General features: G+C 34.1%; 1 protein-coding gene across 1 annotated transcript in view; it reads right to left on the minus strand.

Moving 5' to 3' along the window:
• LOC122817617 (plasmalemma vesicle associated protein) overlaps positions 1-25,000 on the minus strand; it is a 169,363-nt gene that overhangs the window by 26,534 nt on the left and 117,829 nt on the right. The window lies entirely within an intron of this gene.

Below are 25,000 nucleotides of genomic sequence, written 5' to 3' on the forward strand. Positions count from 1 at the left end.
GAGTGTTGAGAAGGCAAGGGCAGAGAAGAAATATTTAAAGAAAAAAAAACTGAAGCTTCAGTTTAGTAAAAGTTCCCCTGCAATGGTTCATGGACTGAATCCTTTAGTGGGAATGGTGAATGATATAGCTGCATTTCTGCCAGGGCCTGCATCAGTTCCTTTACTAGTGAGCGCCTCAAGATAGGTGATTTTGATCACTGCCCTAACAAATGCTGATTCAGGGACTCTGAGAATGAATTCAACACCAGAAGGGACAACATGACTTACTGCATTCTGGTAGCATGTTTTTTTTTTCTTTTAATTTGCTGTAGTTTACTTTAACTAGGAATACAAAACAGATCATTTGCAGATCTACAGCAGCTGAGATATGTACTGTGTACACATGGATAGCTTAGAGCAACCAATATACCGTAACGGGCTATATGCTAAAAGAAAAAAAGTAATTGCCAAAAAAAAAAGAGCAACTCATAGGGACGAGCTGTCTGATTCACCTAAACAAGAAAATGAGGTCTAATAAAGTCCATCAAGGCCACGTACGAGGTCAAGGTAGCCCCCCCATCTTAAGGACAATCACAAGGCCTTATTCATTTATGTCCAGAACCTTAAAGGTAATACTCAGTATTGTGCAGAACTGGTGGAAAATGGCAAAACCTTTAATGAGAAAGGGTGAACTATCAAATTAACTGGCTGATTAAAGTTATCTTTAACTTCACCACCCCACTACCCTCTGTGAAATCTCTCTTCTAGCATATATCCCCAGCTGTCAACAGGGAACAGATTTTGGAGGTTTTCATTAAGGCCAAAGTCAGTGGGCCCTCACAATATCATTTGCCTCCTAAATAGCCTAAAATATGACCTAGAAGAACCATTTGAGGTATTCTTCTACTACAGCCTCAAAACAGGTTATGTGCCACGTGAATGGAGGGCAGCAATGTTCATACCTCTTCATAAGAGTGGACCAACTGACACAGGGAACTACAGACCCATCAATCTGACAAGTCTAATATGCAAAGCCATGGAACAAATTATCATGGAAATGATCAACAAGGGCACTGGCAAACTACAGATGCCAGACCCATCCCTGTATGGCTTTAAGGGAAGGTCTTCTACTTAATCTGATAGACTTCCTTAGAGAGGGTCACTGTGGTGATGTATGTTGGGGAGAACAGTGTATACCCCCTACACTGACCTGGCCAAGGTGTTTGATACAATAGCCCACTCGGATATTGTTGACAAATTCTCATAACTTTGTAAAACTCCTTACATAACTTGCTGGAATTCCATCTGGCTCACAGATAGGACTCAAGAAGTCAGGATTGGTGCGACCACCTCCACCAGGAGACTGGTCAACAATGCAGTACCCCAGGGCTCCACATTTGGCCCATTCCTGTTTGGCATCTACTTCTCAGAATTCCAGGCTAATGTCAGAAACCTTTGGCTCACTAAGTTTGCAGATGACTGTAAATTGGGAGCGGTCATAGATTTCTCCAGAACACCAGCATCTTACAAGAGAGTATAACACACACAAATTACTTGTGTCAATACCACAGGTTGAGACCAAACATGAAGTAATGCATTACAGTGTCCTTTGGGAATTCGTCCACCCAAGCTAATTATTTCATTGGTAAACCACTCTAAGAGCTGACCTGAAAATTATGGATCTGGGAACATATGTAGACAGTAATCTGGTGTTTGACCAGCATGTAGCCAGGATAGTGAGAAAATCATTCTATGTCACCTAACTCAAGCAGAGGAACAGCATGCAGTTTATAAGAAGTAATAGTACCACTCTACTCAGCCCTTATCAGACCCATCATTGAGTACCACGCCCTCTTTGGTATAGGGTGTATATTACATTATCGAAAATGTAAAAGTTTGAATGTCATATGGTCAAAGCCATATGATCAAACTTTTATAAGTTCAAAAAGTTAAAAAAATAAACAGAAAAAAAACTACTTGACCATTTTGGGTGGGGGGGGTTCACCTTCACCCCCCCATACACCCCACCCTTTAAATATTCCAATTCTGAGATTGCACTATAATGCAGTAAAGGGAAATCTTCCCATTCCGCACTGTATGGAGATCTCCGTTGAAATGTTTGAACTTTTAAATGTTTGATTATATGGTGTCGACCATATGACATTTGAACTTTTAAAGTTCGATAACGTAATATACACCCTTTGTTCTATACCTAGCTAAGCACATGGAATAGTTAGAATGCCCTCAAAGGTTCCTCACTAGAAGAATCCAGGGTATGAATACCCTGCCCTATGCAGATTGTCTTAAGGTCTTATCTCTGTAGTCCGTCTCCTACAGGTTACTGAGAGGTGACCTATGTCTAGCATAAGGGACCCTTAGATCCAGGTCTGATGGATCTCTTGCACATCTGCTAGACAAATAGCACCAGAAACATTAGATCCAAGGAGCTAAACTTTGTTTGCGACATAACTAGAACCTGCTTATGGGACCGATATGTCTCAAAAGATCCCTGCATTATGGAATAATCTCCCCATCTACTTGAAGCAGAGTTCAACCCTGACTCTACTCATAAGAGAACTTGATCATTAGATGTGAAATCCCAATTTCACTGCTGGTCTGGCCCTCGTGTCTCTGATGGACAGAGGTCAACAGTAAGTAAATTAATCCCAACTAACATACCCCCCCCCCATATAACCGTTAGCTACCTCTTTATTTATACCATGTTTTGTGTCCAAGGAAATGTGGGACAAAATTGGGTTGGATTGCATTGCTAGGCTTGTAAACTCTGGTGGTCATTGACGTGGTATAAACCTATGACCTTATTCTAACAGCTTACGTTTGGTTTGTTTTAGCAGAGTATAAACCTATGACCTTATTCAAACAGCTTACTTTTGGTTTGTTTGATTGCACTGAATTATGCAGATGAGTTCAGGCAAACTGCATGAACTAGATTACCCAGCAAAACCTATACAGACATAACTAGTATGTGCAACTGCTTACAGACAGTAACTGTAGATGAACACTGAACTCTGTACCCAAGAAGTGTGAGCTCAAATTTTAACCAGAAAGCAGCATTAGAAATCTTGAATAAAAGGGAGCTGATATTTGTGCATCACTGGCATATTCTAACCAGTGACTAATCTGTATAACTTAACCTTTTCTGTTACACTGACAAGGCATTGAACCATTGTATTGGGACACCAGTTGAATGAGTTTGCCAAAGCCAGCACAGAGAATTGTTCATTATTAAAATAAAATCCCTTTTGTGATGGTCCCTAATTCTTCACATCTGACATGACAAGAACCTCCGAGTATCTGCTGGTTTTCAGCTCCACGATTTTTTTTCTTTAAGAAAACAGTTCATAATACTATTAAATTTATGTTAGTAAAATGTTTACAGCAAATGTAATTGCTTTGTGAGAAGCAGTTTTGCAAAGTCAGCACTTTGTATTATCTGTATACCATGGTAACAACTGCCAATGGAATTTTGTTGGAATGTTGTTCCTTTAAGAATGAATATAACTTGGGGAAATGTTTTGTAAAACATTAAAAAGGCTTAATTAATTCATGTATTTTCATTCTTGCTGGAAAAGAATGAAGGCCATAACATGACTGATGCATTACCCGTGATATAGTGATGAGTCTAATTCAAATGGAAAGAACATCAGACCTTAATATCTCCTGACACAGACCAATAAGTGGATCAGTCTTTCAAAAGCAGTTACAGTAGTTCATGCAGGAGGGGGTAGTGTAGACTGCTAAAGAAAAATGGCTGAACATTATGCTTTATTCTAAGGATTACTGCCCAAATGACTCTTCTGAAATTAATAATACTAATATACAGAAGAATGACCACCTGGTAGACCGAGTGATTTGTAGCCGCCTCATATTTGCTAAAACTGTTGGTTCAATGTCTGACTCCTTCTGCAGCTCTTGTTTTACAATCACATACAAGGCTGGAAGTACTGAGAATCTGAGTAAGAAGCACATCTCCCAGACACAGTTCACGTAACAGACTGAGCACTGTTTTACACGTTATCCACTACTAATGATGCATTTGGTTTCTATACAATCACTTTTAGAAAAACACTGGGCTGTTTTCCCTCATGAGACTTAACAGGGTAAAAGGAATAAGTAGATAGCTCCACACCCCAATCATTGGATGCGCTGGATGGGCCAAGAACACAGCCTTTTTAATTCTACAGACAATTTAGGAGTAAATACAAAGCATCAATCTGGAAAGGGAAGTCTAAGCATTTCCAAAATGTACAAAGCACTTCCTTATCTGGTGCCAATATGTTCTGAAAAGGAACTAAGCGGCTACTAATGGGGGGAGCAGTCGTAACATCTGGCCATCGGCTTGCGTTATCTTTCTCTACTAACTCCCGCAAGGATAATCCACAACAGTTTAATAAACAATTCTTTGAAACTGCTATCAGTATTTTGAGAAGAATAACAAATCCAACCCCATCCCCTGACAGATCTCTTAACAGAAAGGAATGTTGCTAGATGTTTGCACCTCCTCCTCAGTCTGCAGCCCATCAGCCATTTGATACTAAAGGAAAAGCTCCTGCAGCTAATGGAATACCTTCAAAAAGCAAACGCATGACTGCAAACTTCATTTTGAGACCTAGAAATACAAAATAAAGGGCTGTATCTTGCTAGCAATCTGCAAGGAAGCAATTATATGCATCCACAAAAGATCTTATAAAAATTCAAAGCATAATTTAAGAAAAAATAGGCCATTAACACGTAGCTGCCTTTCTCGCCACACAAGGACTTTTTACATAATCCTCAGCTTTGGTTTACACCTGAGCCATGGATTAAATACCTCACTAATCAGAGTCGGAGCACATTATGCATACCATCTTGGGTCTCACCTGATTAGCCAAGTTTGATTAACCCAGTCAACAAAGTGTAAATAAATAAACTTTCTCAGAGCATTGGATGACAAAGGGAAAACTGTAATTGTTATGCTTAAACTTTCAAAGGTCTTTGACATTGTCAGAGACTCTCTACTGATCTGATTATATAAGTCCTTAGAGACCTGCAGACAGATGATACTCTCATCTACTTATGGGACGGAATGCACAAGTTCAGCTGGATTATTGCCACCTCTGTATAACCGAAAGTAGTCCTCAAGCATCTATAGTAGTTTGTTACAGTTATTTTGGTAAATTCAGGATCACTTTTAAGTTTCACAGTATTATACTGCTGGCTTCTTTCAGTGAAATACAGCAAATAGACACCACAACACCACACTGGAACTCGGGCACAGTCAGTGGAATGGTTACTGCAATACCAAATATTAGCCCCACAAAAACATCTGCATCATTATGAGGTCAAAATAATGGCAACTTAACAGAAAAATGTTAGTGGAACTTCTCAGGTTAATCAAAAACACAACTGAGGTACTTTCTATCTGCAACATCTGGAGATGCTATCAAGCCCTGACTTTGAGTATGTAAATTATATAACAGGTGAAATGCATAAAAGTTTTGGGTTTTAAAGAGTCAAACATTTTGAAGGGGGCAATATTTTTACCCATCACAAAGGCACCAAGTATAATGGCTTTAAACACACAAACAGAAAGATAGAAGAAAGCAAACAATGAAGTGAATGGTATTCAGAATGACATACACACGCATGTAAATTAAGCCTTTTAATATAATAATGTTAGGATATGTACTTCATTTCTAAAAAAAAATATATATAAAAAGGGGTAGTTATGTATGGGGCTCTGAGTTTCATGTACAGATAGCTTGTGTATTCATCTGGAGGGCACGGATCTGGATACTGGTGTATAGTTCCAAAAATCATGGTTACTGCATTGGCTGCAACTGCTCTGCTAAAAGGACAGTTCAGTACTTTCTCTCTGGCAAAACAAAATTAAAAACATTAACCTTCATTTATTATTTTCAGCTTGCCTGGGCTGACACAGGGATCAACACATGTGAATAGATAAATATAACTGCAGCAATGTGTCAGTCCAGTGCCTGCTCTGTACCAAGTAGTAACTGAGTTTATCTACAACTTCTTCAGAAAAGATACCCAAACTGCAGGGGGTGGCACCCAAGAACAGCAAGAAAGCTGTTGCTAGTGGTTTCCAGGACATAAGTAAAAAGAGCAGGTGATCTGTCCTGTGTTTCTTCTCCTAATCACTGCAGTTTATTAATCCCAGAGAGTATTTACTTATTTGTTAACCATGGTAAAGCACTGATGCACATGGACCTTTTTCAAACTCAGCCTGTTAGTGCTAAGTGACTTGCTCAGAATTGCAAATTAGGATACTGTGGCTGAGGAAGTCGTAGCTTGGACCAGAGGAAGAAGCTCATTGACAGCTCATAGCCTTAATCCTCTGGGATTAGAGATGGTAGTAGAAGACTGCATTCATTACAGAAGGAAGTGTCTAATCTGTCGGGTGCCTCGTAAGCTGAAAAGACCTTTGCAAAAACCTCATCTGATGGCTGTGAATGGCCACAGATGATTGCATCATCTTTCTCATCTAATTACAAACAATATATGCTCATTATCTGGGCTATAGTTGTACCCCAGATTCCTTTGACTGTAGTATTTACCAGTGCATAGCAGTGTTAGTTTGATGGTGTCCTCCGTCTTTGATATAATTACTACTACCTTGTCAGTAGTAGGCTTTGTATCAGGTGAATGTCATTATTTCCCCTGGTACTTCACCTACTACTACAGCACCATTATTTTCGTTTTAGATTGTTCACCTGATCAAGGTTTTAGCTGTCTGTAGAATGTTAGTTAACTGTGTCCACACTTTCTTTTGTAATCTGAGGGCTCCTGGCTGACAGCAATAACAGCAGTTTTATTGCGGTGCACTTTTAGTGTTGAGCATCTATGTTAGACTTCATCTGAAGAGAATTCCAGATGCCCATCTATTTTGCATATTTTCTGCACTGCACACTGTGTAACAGTGCATCAGTAGTCACTGATGACCAACGTTTGGAACCTCCTTGCCTTTGACAGTCCTCATTTTGAACACTTTCTTACAGCTCGTGGGTGCCTGAATGTGCAACACGGCATGTGGGAGATTAATAACTTCATTATGGCTATGGGTTACAGTGTCAGTTTGTTTGGATACTACATAGATGATTTTATGTACATTTAGGGTTCCAGAGCTGGGTGCCACCATAGCTCACTATAGCAGTTTTCATCAATGAATGTGTTGCTTTTTTTTATTTAATGTCTGGCTTGAAGCATGTGTGCAGCAGACCTCACTGAAGATATTTTTGTTGGAAATCCTTGGAATCGTGGAAAAAAGTCTGTTGTATAAACATTTTTGTTATGCTGACTGTAAGACTAAAAATATGATATGCTACGCATTTTGTGAATATTATGTGTTTTATATAGGGAAAACCAATGGATGTTTTAAAGATAGGATTCTCAAACAGGAATAGTAAAACCAGTAATGCTCTAGCCTTGCCTGTTAAAAACTTTGGCCAGCAACATAAATTTAAGCTTGTTTTAGAACTGATCAATGTGGATATCGGGGTGTCGATGTTAAGAACAAAACTGAAGTAAAGGAGAAAACTTGGATTTTAAAACTGCAGTGTTATAAACCACCAGGGATTAATGGACTGGTCTCTTTGAAACCTATTCTAAAGACATGATCACTCCCTCATTGATACAGCTGTGCTTTCTCTTCTGCATGATTTTTCAATGGATTGTTTTACAGTACTCGTGATAACATGATTGTTTCCTTATCTAATATATGTGTTGTTTGCATCCCAAGGTAGTAATCTTTTATATTTTATACTTGATGTCCAGTATGTTGTTGTTAGCTCATATGCTTTTATTTTTGAGAGTATAGTTTTCCTGTTGCGTATTTCATGGTTTTTGAATGTTCTTTTTCCTATGGGCCATGCCCGTTTGCTACATCAGGTTTTACTAAGGAAGCTTGATTGATTTACTTTATGCCATGCCAATTTGTTATGTTACAATACGTGTGAGACATAGAGTAGAGAAAGTATATATTCTTATTTTTCTATGTTGTCCATCATCTTTAGAAAAAATATAACTTTTGCATCTTTATGAACACAGAAGAAAGGACATATCCAAGTCTTGGATATGTGAGTAATCTTGACAGATTCCTTTTTAAGTAGGTTCATTATGATAACCTAAGTAGCCTGTCTATGGAGCAAGGGATTTTCTTAAATATATTATTGATACCTTTTGATTTGTATCAAGTATGCCATTTTCAATTAGATGTTTTTGATTGGTTTTATTTGTTTAAGTAGCTGGATGTTTTTTTTCCTTGTGTAGGTCTGATGAAATTGTCTTAGAACTGTGAAAGCGCTCACCTGTTTGTTTTCTATTATATACTGTGCATTTTTAATGTATTTTTTGACTGTCACATTCTTTTTATTTGAAATATTTTAGCATTGCCTTGGTAGTTGCTGGATTTTTTTATAGTATAATCTTTGGTAGCTTTGATACATTCCTGTTGTCCTCCTATTTTCTGGTTGACTATGTTTACTGATAAGGTGGGTGTAGTAATTAAACCAACCAGCCAATGATACTAATACTCTTCAAATAAAACTAACATAAGTTAACTTCTAGTGCAAAAAAGGGCTCGTACTAAGTGCCAATAAATGCGGTATCCTTTCCACAGATTCCTACTCCATTGTCAGTGACACCCCAGCCTGTAGTGAGTTCGTGGGTCACAGACTGGAGCACCTTTGTCGATGGCTCCCTCTTCTTTAATCACTATGCAGCAAGTATAGCCGAAAACTCCTTCGATAGCTCACAAATGATCATAAAGGGCATCTTCATTATTACCCCTGTTAAACCCCTTCGATAGCTCACAAGTGATCATAAAGGGCATCTTCATTATTACCCCTGTTAAACCCCTTTGATAGCTCACAAGTGATCATAAAGGGCATCTTCATTATTACCCCTGTTAAACCCCTTCGATAGCTCACAAGTGATCATAAAGGGCATTTTCATTATTACCCCTGTTAAATCCCTTCGATAGCTCACAAGTGATCATAAAGGGCATCTTCATTATTACCCCTGTTAAACCCCTTCGATAGCTCACAAGTGATCATAAAGAGCATCTTCATTATTACCCCTGTTAAACCCCTTCGATAGCTCACAAGTGATCATAAAGAGCATCTTCATTATTACCCCTGTTAAACCCCTTCGATAGCTCACAAGTGATCATAAAGGGCATCTTCATTATTACCCCTGTTAAACCCCTTCGATAGCTCACAAGTGATCATAAAGAGCATCTTCATTATTACCCCTGTTAAACCCCTTCGATAGCTCACAAGTGATCATAAAGGGCATCTTCATTATTACCCCTGTTAAATCCCTTCGATAGCTCACAAGTGATCATAAAGGGCATCTTCATTATTACCTCTGTTCTTTTCCCTGACTTTACTCTGTCTAGACTACAGTACAACCATTGGCATGCATCTCACTAGACACCTCAAAAATTTGAAAAACCGTAGAGATTCCTGACATTAACCTTAAAACTTATATAGATTGTTGAGGGGAACTTTTTTCCATGACTTTGTCTTTCTCAGTATAAATACTATAGTGCAAGGCAACTTTAGAACAATAGATCTGAATTTATATCCAGTAATAAAGCTCAAGGACGAGGTAAGTGCATCCTCCAGTGCTTCCTTTTACTCTAGTATGGACTCTACTTTCATGACCAGTAATGACTCCATGATGACACCTAAATATAGTTTAGACAAATGAATGGGTGTTACAAGATGTACTACAGATTTTCAGATCTTTTCCCCTTATAAAGGGTGGTACAGCCTGAGGGTGGTTATTGGCAAGGCATGCATCATCTCTGGTGAAATAGCCTTGTATCTGTTATGAGTCCCAACAGTATTTCTAGATATTTGTATGACATCCTTAACTGAAAAGGTGCGGTCTCCTAAGACTGGATGAAACTGATGTAATTTATCAACCATTTTGTTCTTTCCCTTATTTATGGAGGTAATATACTGTAGTTTTTGTCATGTGTGTGCAGTGCTTGGATACAATTGTTGATAATTGGATGTTAGGGTCAAATGTCAGCGACAGTTCTCTTCCTTGTCTTGTCCAAGGAATATACTTCATATTAATCATTTGGTTTCAACTTAGTGCCTTTTTGCAGTTATACCTGGTTTACACCCTTTGTGCTTGGTCTTCTCTAGTGCACCTCCTATCTGTAGCTTTGTGATGGAGAGTTGTGACACTTAAAATCTTTTGAAACTGTTGCAGTTTGCTGACAAATGTGCTCATAGCCGGCCTTAGGCATAGGCCAACTAGGCAGCCGCCTAGAGCGCCACTCTAGTAGGGGCACTTTTCAGTATTTATTTGGTGCAGGTAAATCAGGATGGGGCACCGGGTGGTGTGGTGTGGAGGGGGAGGGGGCGCCATGGAGCCCTTTTCCCTAGGGCACCAGTTGACCTAGGGCCGCTCATGCATGTTCTAGTTGCTATGCCCACATTTCAGCCATAATGTACGCATTGCATTGTTAACAAAGATCTTAATCTTGACAAATTTCACCATTTCACCTTGCCCGAGATCAGTCCGCCTGCTGCGTAACATGAATATAGATCCTTCCATTTATCAGTCAGTGTGTTAAAGTTATGGGATGTAGGCTGGAGCGACCTCATCAAAGTCCTTTTCCTCATGTGCACCTTACCTTTCGAGTTTACTGTTTTGCACTCTGATTTAACAACTGGGCGGTATAAGAAGTCTCACAAAAAGCCATCTGCTTTGCAAAGCTTATAATACAATTGTTATATTTTAAACTATACATTTCGAAACCTTTTAATATATTTTTGCAAGTAGATCCTGTTGGATTATTAAGCAGTTAAAATGTAATACCCAATATTATTTAGAATTTGTGTATGATGTATAGTGATTCTATCCATCTTATATTTTCATCCTTTTTTTCCAATTTGCTCACTACTTGGAATGTAACCATAAAATTATTGTTTTAATAACTGAAGCAATAGAAAATGTTTGCAAGTCAGGAAATATATTTCGCAATCTTCCCATTTTCTTAGTGTCCCAAAGCAATTCTTGGTTTTCTGGAGTATGAGAAACACTTTAAACCAATATCGTTATTTTTTGTGTTCTTCAGAAGGCTTTAAATAAGTTGTTTGTATAGTATTTTGGGTAACAATCACTTTTACTAAAGTTAAGTTATTCTTTTCTGTTGAATATGTTATATAATTTTGCCATTATTACAGTGTTGTCTAAAATGACACTGCCAGCCCAGTTATCTGGAATTTTGTAAATAATCGTATATCATCTGTGAATATTAATATGATTCATATGCTTGTCTTACAAATGTAAGAGAGCTATATGTTATGTATATATTAAACTGCTGGTGCAGAAGTCAATGTAAAGTACTGAGCTAAATTGTAACCACAGTGTACCCTACTGGAAAAGAACAGAAATGTATATAAACTATATACCTGTGCAAATGTATGTTTTAATAGTAGAAGCCGGAACATTTCTTTTATTTCTTTTTTTATTTAGCATTTGAATGTCAGACTTGGAACAAAGCCAATTTTCAGCAGAGGCCCGGGAAAAAATGCTCCAGATGCATGTCTTTGAAACATGGGAGGAAACCGGAGCACCCGAAGGAAACCCACACAAATGCAGGGAGTACATACAGAGTCCACACACAAGGCACCCCAGCCAAGAATTAAACCAGAGAACCTACCTCTGCACCACTGTGCTGCCCTAACATACAGAGTTAACTTGCAAAACTTCAAAAAAAATAAGTTAAAATTGTTTTACAATTGTGTTATCTCTTAGTTTCAGTGAAGCAGACACAATGTCTAGAGTTAGAGGTTTTTCTACTGTCTTGAAACAGAAATAATTACTAGGTTTCAAATGTTTTATTTTATGTTTTTTAGCATTTTATTGTTTTAAGACTTCCAAGTTCTGCAAACTTCTGAGAGATGTGTACTTCTCACACAGAGATGTTAAAATAATGTTAGTTTCTGTTAGCCTGGGAACTGAAGGCAGGTGAATGAGTGATGTCATCCAGGATAACCCAGCAGTAATATGTGATATTAATTTAAGGACTCTCTCAGAGGGAGACTGGACAATTTGTGCCTCGTCTTGGATCTAGCAGGAATATCCATTCAGCACTTCTGCATCTGCCTTGCTCTGTAAGTCTAGGGTACAGTAATTTCTTTTAGATATAGATAGGAATATAGTAAAGATTAGTTTAGATGTTTTCTGTATTTATTTCAGACTATCCTGCAATGTTGTTAAAATATTTCATGAGATTCTGAACTCTGTAGTTACGGTGTTTGAGTATTGTCTTGTTTTATTATTTATTATTAAATATATTTAAACCCTTTAATTGTGGCTGGTTTGTTTAGAGATATTTAAGCTCCTACAGTACTTGCATATGTATTTGGTACACTGTATAGGCTGCTACAATAGTTTTGCTCTTGATCACACCATTTGGATAATAGTAACATTACACAGTAAGATTGGACACCCTTTGTAAGGGCCTTAGAGTAGATGATGAGTTGTGGTTGGTGGCAGTGATAACTACCTTATAGTCTGGGCAGAAGGGGGCATAGCTAGTAACCTGTGCCAGCCTTCCCCTGGAGTGTGTGTGTGTGTGTGTGTGTGTGTGTGTATATGTACCTTTAAGAAGGTATATAAATACGGAGCATGTGCAAATCTGACTGCCATTTTGTAGTAAGCTGTTAAAGATGTAAGCATGTATGTATGTAAGGTCTGTCTGTTAACCAGATTGTTTACATTTTATGATGCTGCTATCCATCCTAATGTGTTTCTATGTATTATGGCATCTAAACAAAATACCCTGCCTGCTTGCCATCCATTAGAGAGGGACGAGCGACACTTGTGATCTTTTTAGCTAGTAACTTTTGGGGCTCTTTCCAGTTGCTTGGTATGCCTAGCAAAATGGATCCCAAAAGCAGCATTGTATTCAATAATGGGCCTTATGAATGCAGAACATATTGGGGGGGGGGGGTAATTATGAAAGTTGGACATTTTTGGCTGTAACCTAAAGTAAAGGTATAGGTATCTATGTTTATCATTGGATAGTAGTTAGTCTTCTAGAATAATGAAATGCCTGTATATTTGAAGTAAATCTACTGTTTTTTTAGAAACCTAACATAGTTTCTTGGGAGCATAGAAAGAGGTCCTGCAACTTGATATGATCTTATTTAGTGTGATTTGGATCTCAATCATTTCAGTTTTGGGGGTATCTAAGGTCTTGTCTAGAAGTGATGTGGTCTCTAACAAATATGGATACTCTACCACAGTTCCCATCAGGCAGAAAGACATGAGGAAAACCTTGTTATGGAAGGAGTACTTTTTGTACTTCTAAACTAGTGTCTATAATAACACAAGCGTATGTATTCCAAATGCAGTAAGGCCTCAAAATCGGGCAGTTGGTTTAGAGTCCTGGCATTGAGAAGACCCACTGTAATGTGGTCTGGTAATTCATACGTCCATCACTTGGAGTCTCATTAAAAGGTAATACTGGGGCAGTGAAGGCTTTATCCAGTATGCAAGCCATCCTTTGCAAAACAAGAATGGCTCTGGCATCTCTTCCCATGTTGAGGCATATCTGGATCCCTTTAGAATAACTTAAATTATGCATGCAATTGTTGAAGCCAATCATATTTTCTCTGCACTTTGGCATCATTTGAGGAGAAAGACAGCTTCCACTCAAAATCAGGACCTTACCCTTTCTAGAAGACATTCTTCTTGTACTAAAGGACATAATCTCTTTAGCGTTACACCTTTTCATTTAGTGATCCTGCTTGCAGATAGTGACAGAGAATCTTTCAAAATCAGCTAATCATTTTCAACTATTTAGATTTTTCTTGCAGTCTGCTCCATTTGACCATTAAAGTTCTCTACTAGAATAGAAAAGGATACATCACTATCCAGAATATTAATCATTAGTGATGGCTGCTGTGGGAAAGCAGCACACACAACTTTGTAATGCAATGGTTGATTTGTTTTTCTTTCTTTTTTTTTTTGTTACTCTTGTATTTCCACATTTGTTCTGACAGTGCCTAGCAGTGGGGCACCTTAAGCATATCCTTCATTTAGTTTGTCTGTCTGTGGCCAAGCATAAAGTGATCAAAATATATCCATCAATAAAATCGCATAGAACAACTTAAATCCTCATCTTAAAATTTACATCACTCAGAATTATGCTGTCTTCCATTTCAGACAGGCAAATTCCTCAAAGGCCTATGTAGACTATCCCTACTCATTTTAAAGGATCTCTAAACCGAAAAAATTGTTGTTTTGAAGACTATTTTTCAGTGACAATATTCTAAATTAATTTGTTATTGAATTTTGTTTAAACCTGCAACTTTAATGCAGTCTTTTAAGCATACTGCCACATTTCCTAAATTGTTGTCATCATTGTAACGAACAAACAATGAACAAGGAGATGTTGTCCTTAAACAAAACCTCTCAAATGATGACTGAAAGGCTGGATTAATTTTAAAGTCTGTAAGTGAACTCTTCGGATATATATGCCAAATTTCTGTAGTTTGTATATAGTCACTTCAAAGATAACCTACACAATGCTGAGTCACGTGAATATCTTTCTATTGATAAAAACATAATCACAGCCAATCAGCTGCTTAAATAGGATCATTTTAGCCTGTCAAATGAAATGTAAATCATCTCTAGAGAACAAAATATTATTGCCAGGGCAATTAGACATATTATCTGGGAAAATAAAAGCTTTCTATGAGCTAATAATTTCATTTCCATATTAATATAAAAGCATTTCTAATTAGTACCTTGCTTACAAAGTACAGCTGAAATAGTTAATTTTAGTTAAAGGATACATCAACTATTCTGGTGAAAAGTTTCAGGATTCTGACACTGTTTTTAGGCTCAAGTCATTACTATAAATTTTCTATTGATGTGCAAGTGATTTTGTAAGACATTTACAACATCTGCTATCCAGGCACATTGAAGGGCAGAGACTGCTCTCCTGATATTGTTTTCCTGTGAATAAAAGTATCCTAATCGTCTTACCAGTGAGTCACTGATTATTGGTATTTCATCATGAGTGTGGATTCGGGAGTACAGGAACACGTAAATATTGAGAGGCAGCTGTTCTTTTGCCCTTATACAGCAGACCTTTACTGCATCAAGTATCATTCATAGTTTCTGTTGTGGCCTCCAAACTGTCAAAGAATTCAGTATGATTAAGGTGGGGAGAGGGGCTTAAGATGTCCCTTTCAAACTCTGTCCTCTCTCTCCCTGGGTTGCTGTGACTGTGTACCTGGAAGGCGATGAGATATTTATTGAATAAACCTGAGGAGTCTTTTGTTAAGTTACTATTGTAGTTATTCCTTGATTGTATTACTATTTTATCATTCTTATAATGTGTGAGAATAATCATATTCTCTTGACTTATTCAGCCAATTTAATTTACTGTCAGATTTGGATGTAATACAGTGATCAGGAATTCCATTTGTGATCTTGTACTGACAACATCACATATGGATATTTTGTTCTAGACTCCTATGTATTTACACAAGTCCAGAAGATGGATTTGCTCTTCATTAGCTGAAAAGTTTACAGTTCTCACACACATTATCAAAATGCTTATTTTCCCTTGCATCATCATTAACAAATTACAAAAGTAGCATTTCATAAAAAAATCAATATACTAGCTTAATCTCTGGTGGGTGGTTATTCTTCCCATAGGTGTTTAAAAGAGGAATGACAATGACTCTGTAATTATAAAATAAAATCTACATTGAATCTGTCTTGTATAACTGCTCATAAAATTTAAATTGGGAATCAAAGGCAAAGGATTTAAAAATAGTGGTACCCACTAAATATTGCTACTTTCATTGGCTGAAAAGCTTTATAGTTGTCTTTTAAAGGGGGCCACATAACTCGTCTGAGCAAGACATTACAGCTAGACACTATAAATTTCAACATTTTTGTACATTGACTCAATTGCTCAGAAGTAAACCACAGGATGATACCAGATAAAAATGGACTCTGTGATCCATCTGCTGGGCTGGATCATTTTGTAATGCCAGTTCCAGTAAATTACTTTGTGTCCACTAATGGTACTCTGATGGCTTTAGAAAGTGGTTTTATAACCACAGGATAACACACATGTGGCATGGGCTGTCCTTAGTGAGCCCTTCTTTGTCTAACTGAACTTGCACCAACAAGTGATGCATCGTCACATAAATGTATGTACTTCCACTTGTGAGTTACAATGATGTGCTCAGTGGATTTAAATATCAGAAGGACTCATCAACCAGCTAATATGAAAACCGGCTTATTCGGGTTGGGACAGCTAGGAACCACATGTGGAGAAGTAGCAAGGCAATTTTCTCCTCACTGTTGTCACAGAAAATGAAATAAAAATAAACTCATCTCTACAACATAGACTTCCTTTAACTCCATAGAAAACTCGTGCTCTGATAACCAGCTTGTTATTAAACCCAAAAAAACTAAGCCACTGCTTTTTCTTCCTAAATCCTGCAACCACATTAAATCTACTTTCACAGTCCTGTCCCTCAATAACACACGCATCGAGGTGGAAACTAGCACTAAACTCCTTGGTGTCATCATTGACGACCAACTTAAATTCAATCTACACATTAACAACTGTATCAAGAAAACTCATCAGAAACTAGGGCTCCTCTAACGTAACAAAAGGTTTCTCACAGTGAAGCTAAAGTAACTCTCTCATATGCCTACCGCCTACCCAGTCTATTAAATGGCTCTCAAATTCCTACTTGCCTTAATTCTACAATCCTTGCCAAACTTGAATCTACCTACAACAAGATAGGCAAATTTGCAGCCCATCAAACTTACAAGACACACCACTATCTCTCATTCAAACACCTTAACTAGCTAGAACTACCTCACCAGCTTCTTCTCCCTCAACTCCAGATCATCCACTCTATCCTTTATCAGCCTTCTTACTGTCCTACCTTTTTCATCTGTCATCTCCCACTATTCACCAGTTAGATAACTCCGGAGCTCAACCTAGATCTGCTACAAATCCACAAACCTAATACTAAGAAAGGATGAATTCTCTATAGCAATACTCCTTGGAAGGCTTCCCACTAGAGAACAGGTCACTCAAAACACTTAGTCAGTTCAAGCTAGACATTAAAGAATACCTGTTAAGCCAATGGACCTGCCTCTGTATCCATCCCCTTAAATAGCTCATCAACCCTAACTGCACACCTCTATCTGCTCCCAACTTATGTAACTTTCTTTAACTTTCTAGATCTTGTCTCACATTAACTTCTCTATCCGAGGCACATTACATGCATTCCTATCTGCAGAATGTAAGATTTTACATCTTATATATACAATGAGGCTGTTTCGATTAAACCTGTATTAAATGCTAGATCACTGAGATAGTATTTTATTACATTTTTAACAGCATATGTTTTGTCTCCTTAAATCTATAATTGCCACAATGTTAATTTATGTATTTAATTGATTAATTATTTAATTAACTAGGAGTGCTTGAGTATATTTACGGCTGGTTGTTTTAATTCATTTAACGTCTGATGAAGCGAGGTGTGTACTCGTGAAAGCGCTTACGTTGTTCTTGTTTTTGTTCTTGCTATTAAATGTAGTTTGATTTTATTTACTGGATCCTTGTGGACTCTATACAGAGATTGCATTTGCTATTACTGGAACTTTTATTGCATCTCCTACGCTGCCATTGTTGGTCTTGTTTTTACTCATCTACCTGGGACTTTTTTTGGTTCGTTATATATATATATATATATATATATATATATATATATATATATATATAAACATAACATAGAACTTATGCAACTTCTTTAACTTTCTAGATCTTGTCTCACATTAACTTCTCTATCCGAGGCACATTACATGCATTCCTATCTGCAGAATGTAAGATTTTACATCTTATATATATATATATATATATATATATATATATATATATATATATAAAAACATAACAAAGAACTTATGTAACTTTCTGTAACTTTCTAGACTTTGTCTCTCATTAACTTCTCTATCCGAGGCACATTACATGCATTCCTATCTGCAGAATGTAAGATTTTACATCTTATATATATATATATATATATATATATATATATATATATATATATATATATATATATTTATATAAACATAACATAGAACTTATGTAACTTTCTGTAACTTTCTAGATCTTGTCTCACATTAACTTCTCTATCCGAGGCACATTACATACATTCCTATCTGCAGAATGTAAGATTTTATATCATATATATATATATATATATATATATATATATATATATATATATATATATAAAAGCATAACATAGAACTTATGTAACTTTCTTAAACTTTCTAGATCTTGTCTCACATTAACTTTTCTATCCGAGGCAAATTACATACATTCCTATCTGCAGAATGTAAGATTTTACATCTTATATATATATATATATATATATATATATATATATATATATATATATATATATATATATATATATATATATATAAAAACATAACATAGAACTTATGAAACTTTTTGTAACTTTCTAGATTTTGTCTCACATTAACTTCTCTATCCGAGGCACATTACATGCATTCTTATCTGCAGAATGTAAGATTTTACATCTTATATATATATATATATATATATATATATATATATATATATATATATATATATATATATATATAAACATAGCATAGAACTTGTGTAACTTTCTTTAACTTTCTAGATCTTGTCTCACATTAACTTCTCTATCAGAGGCACATTACATACATTCCTATCTGTAGAATGTAAGATTTTACATCATATATATATATATATATATATATATATATATATATATATATATATATATATATAAACATAACATAGAACTTATGTAACTTTCTTAAACTTGCTAGATCTTGTCTCACATTAACTTCTCTATCCGTGGCACATTACATACATTCCTATCTGCAGAATGTAAGATTTTACATCTTATATATATAGATGTATAAACATAACATAGAACTTTTGTAACTTTCTGTAACTTTCTAGACTTTGTCTCACATTAACTTCTCTATCCGAGGAATGTAAGATTTTACATCTTATATATATATATATATATATATATATATATATATATAAACATAACATAGAACTTATGTAACTTTCTTTAACTTTCTAGATCTTGTCTCACATTAACTTCTCTATCCTAGGCACATTACATGCATTCCTATCTGCAGAATGTAAGATTTTACATCTTATATATATAGATATATAAACATAACATAGAACTTATGTAACTTTCTTTAACTTTCTAGATCTAGTCTCACATTAACTTCTCTGTCCGGGGCATATTACATGCATTCCTATCTGCAGAATGTAAGATTTTACATCTTATATATATATATATATATATATATATATATATATATATATATATATATATATATATTAACATAACATAGAACTTATGTAACTTTCTGTAACTTTCTAGATGTTGTCTCACATTAATTTCTCTATCCGAGGCACATTACATATATTCCTATCTGCAGAATGTAAGATTTTACATCTTATATATATATATATATATATATATATATATATATATATATATATATATATATGTAAAATCTTACATTCTGCAGAACTTATGTAACTTTCATAAACTTTCTAGAGACAAGATGAGAAAGTTAAAGAAAGTTACATATGTTATGTTTTTATATATATATATATATATATATATATATATATATATAAGATGTAAATCTTACATTCTGCAGATAGAATACATGTGCTCGGAAGAGAACTGATTCTAGAAAGTTTCTAGATAGTCTATGTTATATATCTATATATATATAAGATTACATTTCCTATAGACTAATGTGTTCAGAAGTTAGTGTGAGACAAAGTATAGACTCTAGAAAGTTAAAGATATATATATGTTATATATATATATATATATATAGATATATGTATATAGATATAAGATGTAACTTTCTTTAACTTTCTAGATAGAATGTGCTCATTAGACTTCTTATCCTAGAAAGTTTATATAAGTTCTATGTTATGTTTATAGATTATATATATATATATATATATATATATATATATACATATATATATAAACATAACATAGAACTTATGTAACTTCTTTAACTTTCTAGATCTTGTCTCAAATTAACCTCTCTATCCGAGGCACATTACATACATTCCTGTCTGCAGAATGTAAGATTTTACATCTTATATATCTATATATATATATATAAACATAACATAGAACTTATGTAACTTTCTAGATCTTGTCTCACACTAACTTCTCTATCCGAGGCACATTACATGCATTCCTATCTGCAGAATGTAAGATTTTACATCTTATATATATATATATATATATATATATATATATATATATATATATATCTATATATATATATAAACATAACATAGAACTTATGTTACTTTCTTTAACTTACTAGATCTTTTCTCACACTAACTTCTCTATCCGCGGCACATTACATGCATTCCTATCTGCAGAATGTAATATTTTACATCATATATATATATATATATATATATATATATATATATATATATATATATATATATATGTATTTATAAACATAACATAGAACGTATGCAACTTTCTGTAACTTTCTAGATCTTGTCTCACATTAACTTCTCTATCTGAGGCACATTACAGGCATTCCTATCTGCAGAATGTAAGACTTTACATCTTATATATATATATATATATATATATATATATATATATATATATATATAAACATAACATAGAACTTTTGCAACTTCTTTAACTTTCTAGATCTTGTCTCACATTAACTTCTCTATCCGAGGCACATTACATACATTCCTATCTGCAGAATGTAAGATTTTACATCTTATATATATATATATATATATATATATATATATATATATATATATGTATATAAAAACATAACATAGAACTTATGTAACTTTCTTTAACTTTCTAGATCTTTTCTCACACTAACTTCTCTATCCGCGGCACATTACATGCATTCCTATCTGCAGAATGTAATATTTTACATCATATATATATATATATATATATATATATATATATTTATAAACATAACATAGAACGTATGTAACTTTCTGTAACTTTCTAGATCTTGTCTCACATTAACTTCTCTAACTGAGGCACATTACAGGCATTCCTATCTGCAGAATGTAAGACTTTACATCTTATATATATATATATATATATATATATATATATGTAGAATCCAAACAATGACGAGCCGTGGTAGTGCACGTTCCAAGGAATAAATGTGTATACCAATCCAAACAAAGATGAAGTGCCTATAAAATCCAGCCAAAGCACTTCTATACATCCAAGGCTACAAGCTCATTACCAACCACTTGTCGGAATAAAGATGGAAATAGTGGCTGCAACAATCTGCTAACAGATTTTATACACACAGATTATAGTTATTCAATATGCATTTTAAACAATTTTTGGTTTTTTATATCACTTTTCAGTTTGTATACATGGTTTTAATTATTGATTTTATCCTCAATATCCTACATTTGTTATAGATCCAGATATATTAGCAAACGCTCATTGTTCAACCCAGATACATTTACTTCATAGAGTGATTGTTATCATAGCATTTTATTTTGTCCCCCCCCCCCCCCTTACACCACATTGGTCTTATATCAGCATTTTGAACATGTATTTGGTTCTGTCGCCAATATGGACGTTGCTTCTTTGTTTTTGTATGTGTTATGTACATTACTCGAATTTGACCTTTTGGATTTGTATATGAGAAGAGCTATTTCAATGTGCTATGTCGCTTAGACATCTTGTTAGCTTGAGTATCTTACTAAGAAGTTTTAATCTAAGTGTGATCTGTATAACACGTTGGCTTTGTAATAATGATGTTATGTGTTGTTAAAATGAAGTTTTTTAGAGTTTTATTTGTATTTGTAACATTGCTATTATGAATTATTTGATTTTATATTATTTGATTTTATTATTGCACTGCCACTTTAAATGCTTTAGCACAGCATACCAGGAAGTTAGTAGGAGTGACTTCCTTCTATGTATTTTTAAAAATTGGCTCTTACAGAGCACTTGTTGTTTGTCTGATGAAGCTCTGTATTGCCGTGAAAGCTCACATGAATAAAGAAGGTTGAACCGAATGGTTTTTTCTTTTACTGATGCTGGATTTGTACAAGGAAGCAGCCTGCTAACAGTTTATATGGTATAACAGAGTTTAAGGAACCGAATGGTGTTTGTCTCCTACGGAGATTGGATGTGTACAAGGAAGCAGTTCGCCTAGAAATATTCTTGGTTTGATAGTGGACTACAGCCTAAACACAAGGTACACTGAGGTTGGTCAAAAAAGATTGTTGCAGCCACTATTTCCATCTTTATTCCGACAAGTGGTTGGTAATGAGCTTGTAGCCTTGGATGTATAGAAGTGCTTTGGCTGGATTTTATAGGCACTTCATCTTTGTTTGGATTGGTATACACATTTATTCCTTGGAACGTGCACTACCACGGCTCGTCATTGTTTGGATTCTACATAAATTTGGGATTTGGTGGTTTCTACTATATATATATATATATATATATATATATATATATATACATATATATAAACATAACATAGAACTTTTGCAACTTCTTTAACTTTCTAGATCTTGTCTCACATTAACTTCTCTATCCGAGGCACATTACATACATTCCTATCTGCAGAATGTAAGATTTTACATCTTATATATATATATATATATATATATATATATATCTATATATAAAAACATAACAAAGAACTTATGTAACTTTCTGTAACTTTCTAGACTTTGTCTCTCATTAACTTCTCTATCAGAGGCACATTACATGCATTCCTATCTGCAGAATGTAAGATTTTACATCTTATATATATATATATATATATATATATAAACATAACATAGAACTTATGTAACTTTCTTTAACTTTCTAGACTTTGTCTCACATTAACTTCTCTATCCGAGACACATAACATGCATTCCTATCTGCAGAATGTAAGAACTTATGTAACTTTCTAGATCTTGTCTCACACTAACTTCTCTATCCGAGGCACATTACATGCATTCCTATCTGCAGAATGTAAGATTTTACATCTTATATATATATATATATGTATATATATATATATATATATATATATCTATATATATATATAAACATAACATAGAACTTATGTTACTTTCTTTAACTTACTAGATCTTTTCTCACACTAACTTCTCTATCCGAGGCACATTACATGCATTCCTATCTGCAGAATGCAAGATTTTACATCATATATATATATATATATATATATATATATATATATATATATAAAACATAACATAGAACTTATGAAACTTTTTGTAACTTTCTAGGTTTTGTCTCACATTAACTTCTCTATCCGAGGCACATTACATGCATTCTTATCTGCAGAATGTAAGATTTTAAATCTTGTATATATATATATATATATATATATATATATATATATATATATATACAAACATAACATAGAACTTATGTAACTTTCTTTAACTTTCTAGATCTTGTCTCACATTAACTTCTCTATCCGAGGCACATTACATACATTCCTATCTGTAGAATGTAAGATTTTACATCTTATATATATATATATCTATATATATATCTATATATATATATATATATATATATATATATATATATATATATATATATATATATATATATAAACATAACATAGAACTTATGTAACTTCTTTAACTTTCTAGATCTTGTCTCACATTAACCTCTCTATCCGAGGCACATTACATACATTCCTATCTGCAGAATGTAAGATTTTACATCTTATCTATATATATATATATATATATATATATATATATATCAACATAACATAGAACTTATGTAACTTTCTTTAACTTTCTAGAGTCTAGACTTTGTCTCACACTAACTTCTCTATGCGAGGCACATTACATACATTCCTATCTGCAGAATGTAAGATTTTACATCTTATATATGTATATAGATATAAACATAACATAGAACTTATGTAACTTTCTTTAACTTTCTCATCTCTTGTCTCTCAATAACTTCTCTATCCGAGGCACATTACATGCATTCCTATCTGCAGAATGTAAGCTTTTACATCATATATATATATTATATATATATATATAAAAACATAACATTGAACTTATGTAACTTTCTTTAACTTTCTAGACTTTGTCTCTCATTAACTTCTCCATCCTAGGCACATTACATACATTCCTATCTGCAGAATGTAAGATTTTACATCATATATATCTATATACATACATATATATATATATATATATATATATATATATATATATATATATATATAAAAATAACATAGAACTTATGTAACTTTCTTTAACTTTCTAGATCTTGTCTCACTTTAACTTCTCTATCCGAGGCACATTACATGCATTCCTGTCTGCAAAATGTAAGATTTTACATCTTATATATTTATATATATAAACATAACATAGAACTTATGTAACTTTCTTTAACTTTCTAGATCTTGTCTCACACTAACTTCTCTATCCGAGGCACATTACATGCATTCCTATCTGCAGAATGTAATATTTTACATCTTGTGTGTGTGTATATATATATATATATATATATATATATATATATATATATAAACATAACATAGAACTTATGTAACTTTCTTTAACTTTCTAGATCTTGTCTCACATTAACTTCTCTATCCGAGGCACATTACATACATTCCTATCTGCAGAATGTAAGATTTTACATCATATATATATATATATATATATATATATATATATATATACATATATATAAAAATGTAACATAGAACTTATGTAATTTTCTGTAACTTTCTAGACTTTGTCTCTAATTAACTTCTCTATCCGAGGCACATTACATGGATTCCTATCTGCAGAATTTAAGATTTTACATCTTATATATATATATATATATATATATATATA

This window comes from Protopterus annectens, chromosome 13.part0 (genome assembly GCF_019279795.1).
Source record: "Protopterus annectens isolate FY-2018-M chromosome 13.part0, PAN1.0, whole genome shotgun sequence".
NCBI classification, from domain to species: Eukaryota; Metazoa; Chordata; order Ceratodontiformes; family Protopteridae; genus Protopterus; species Protopterus annectens.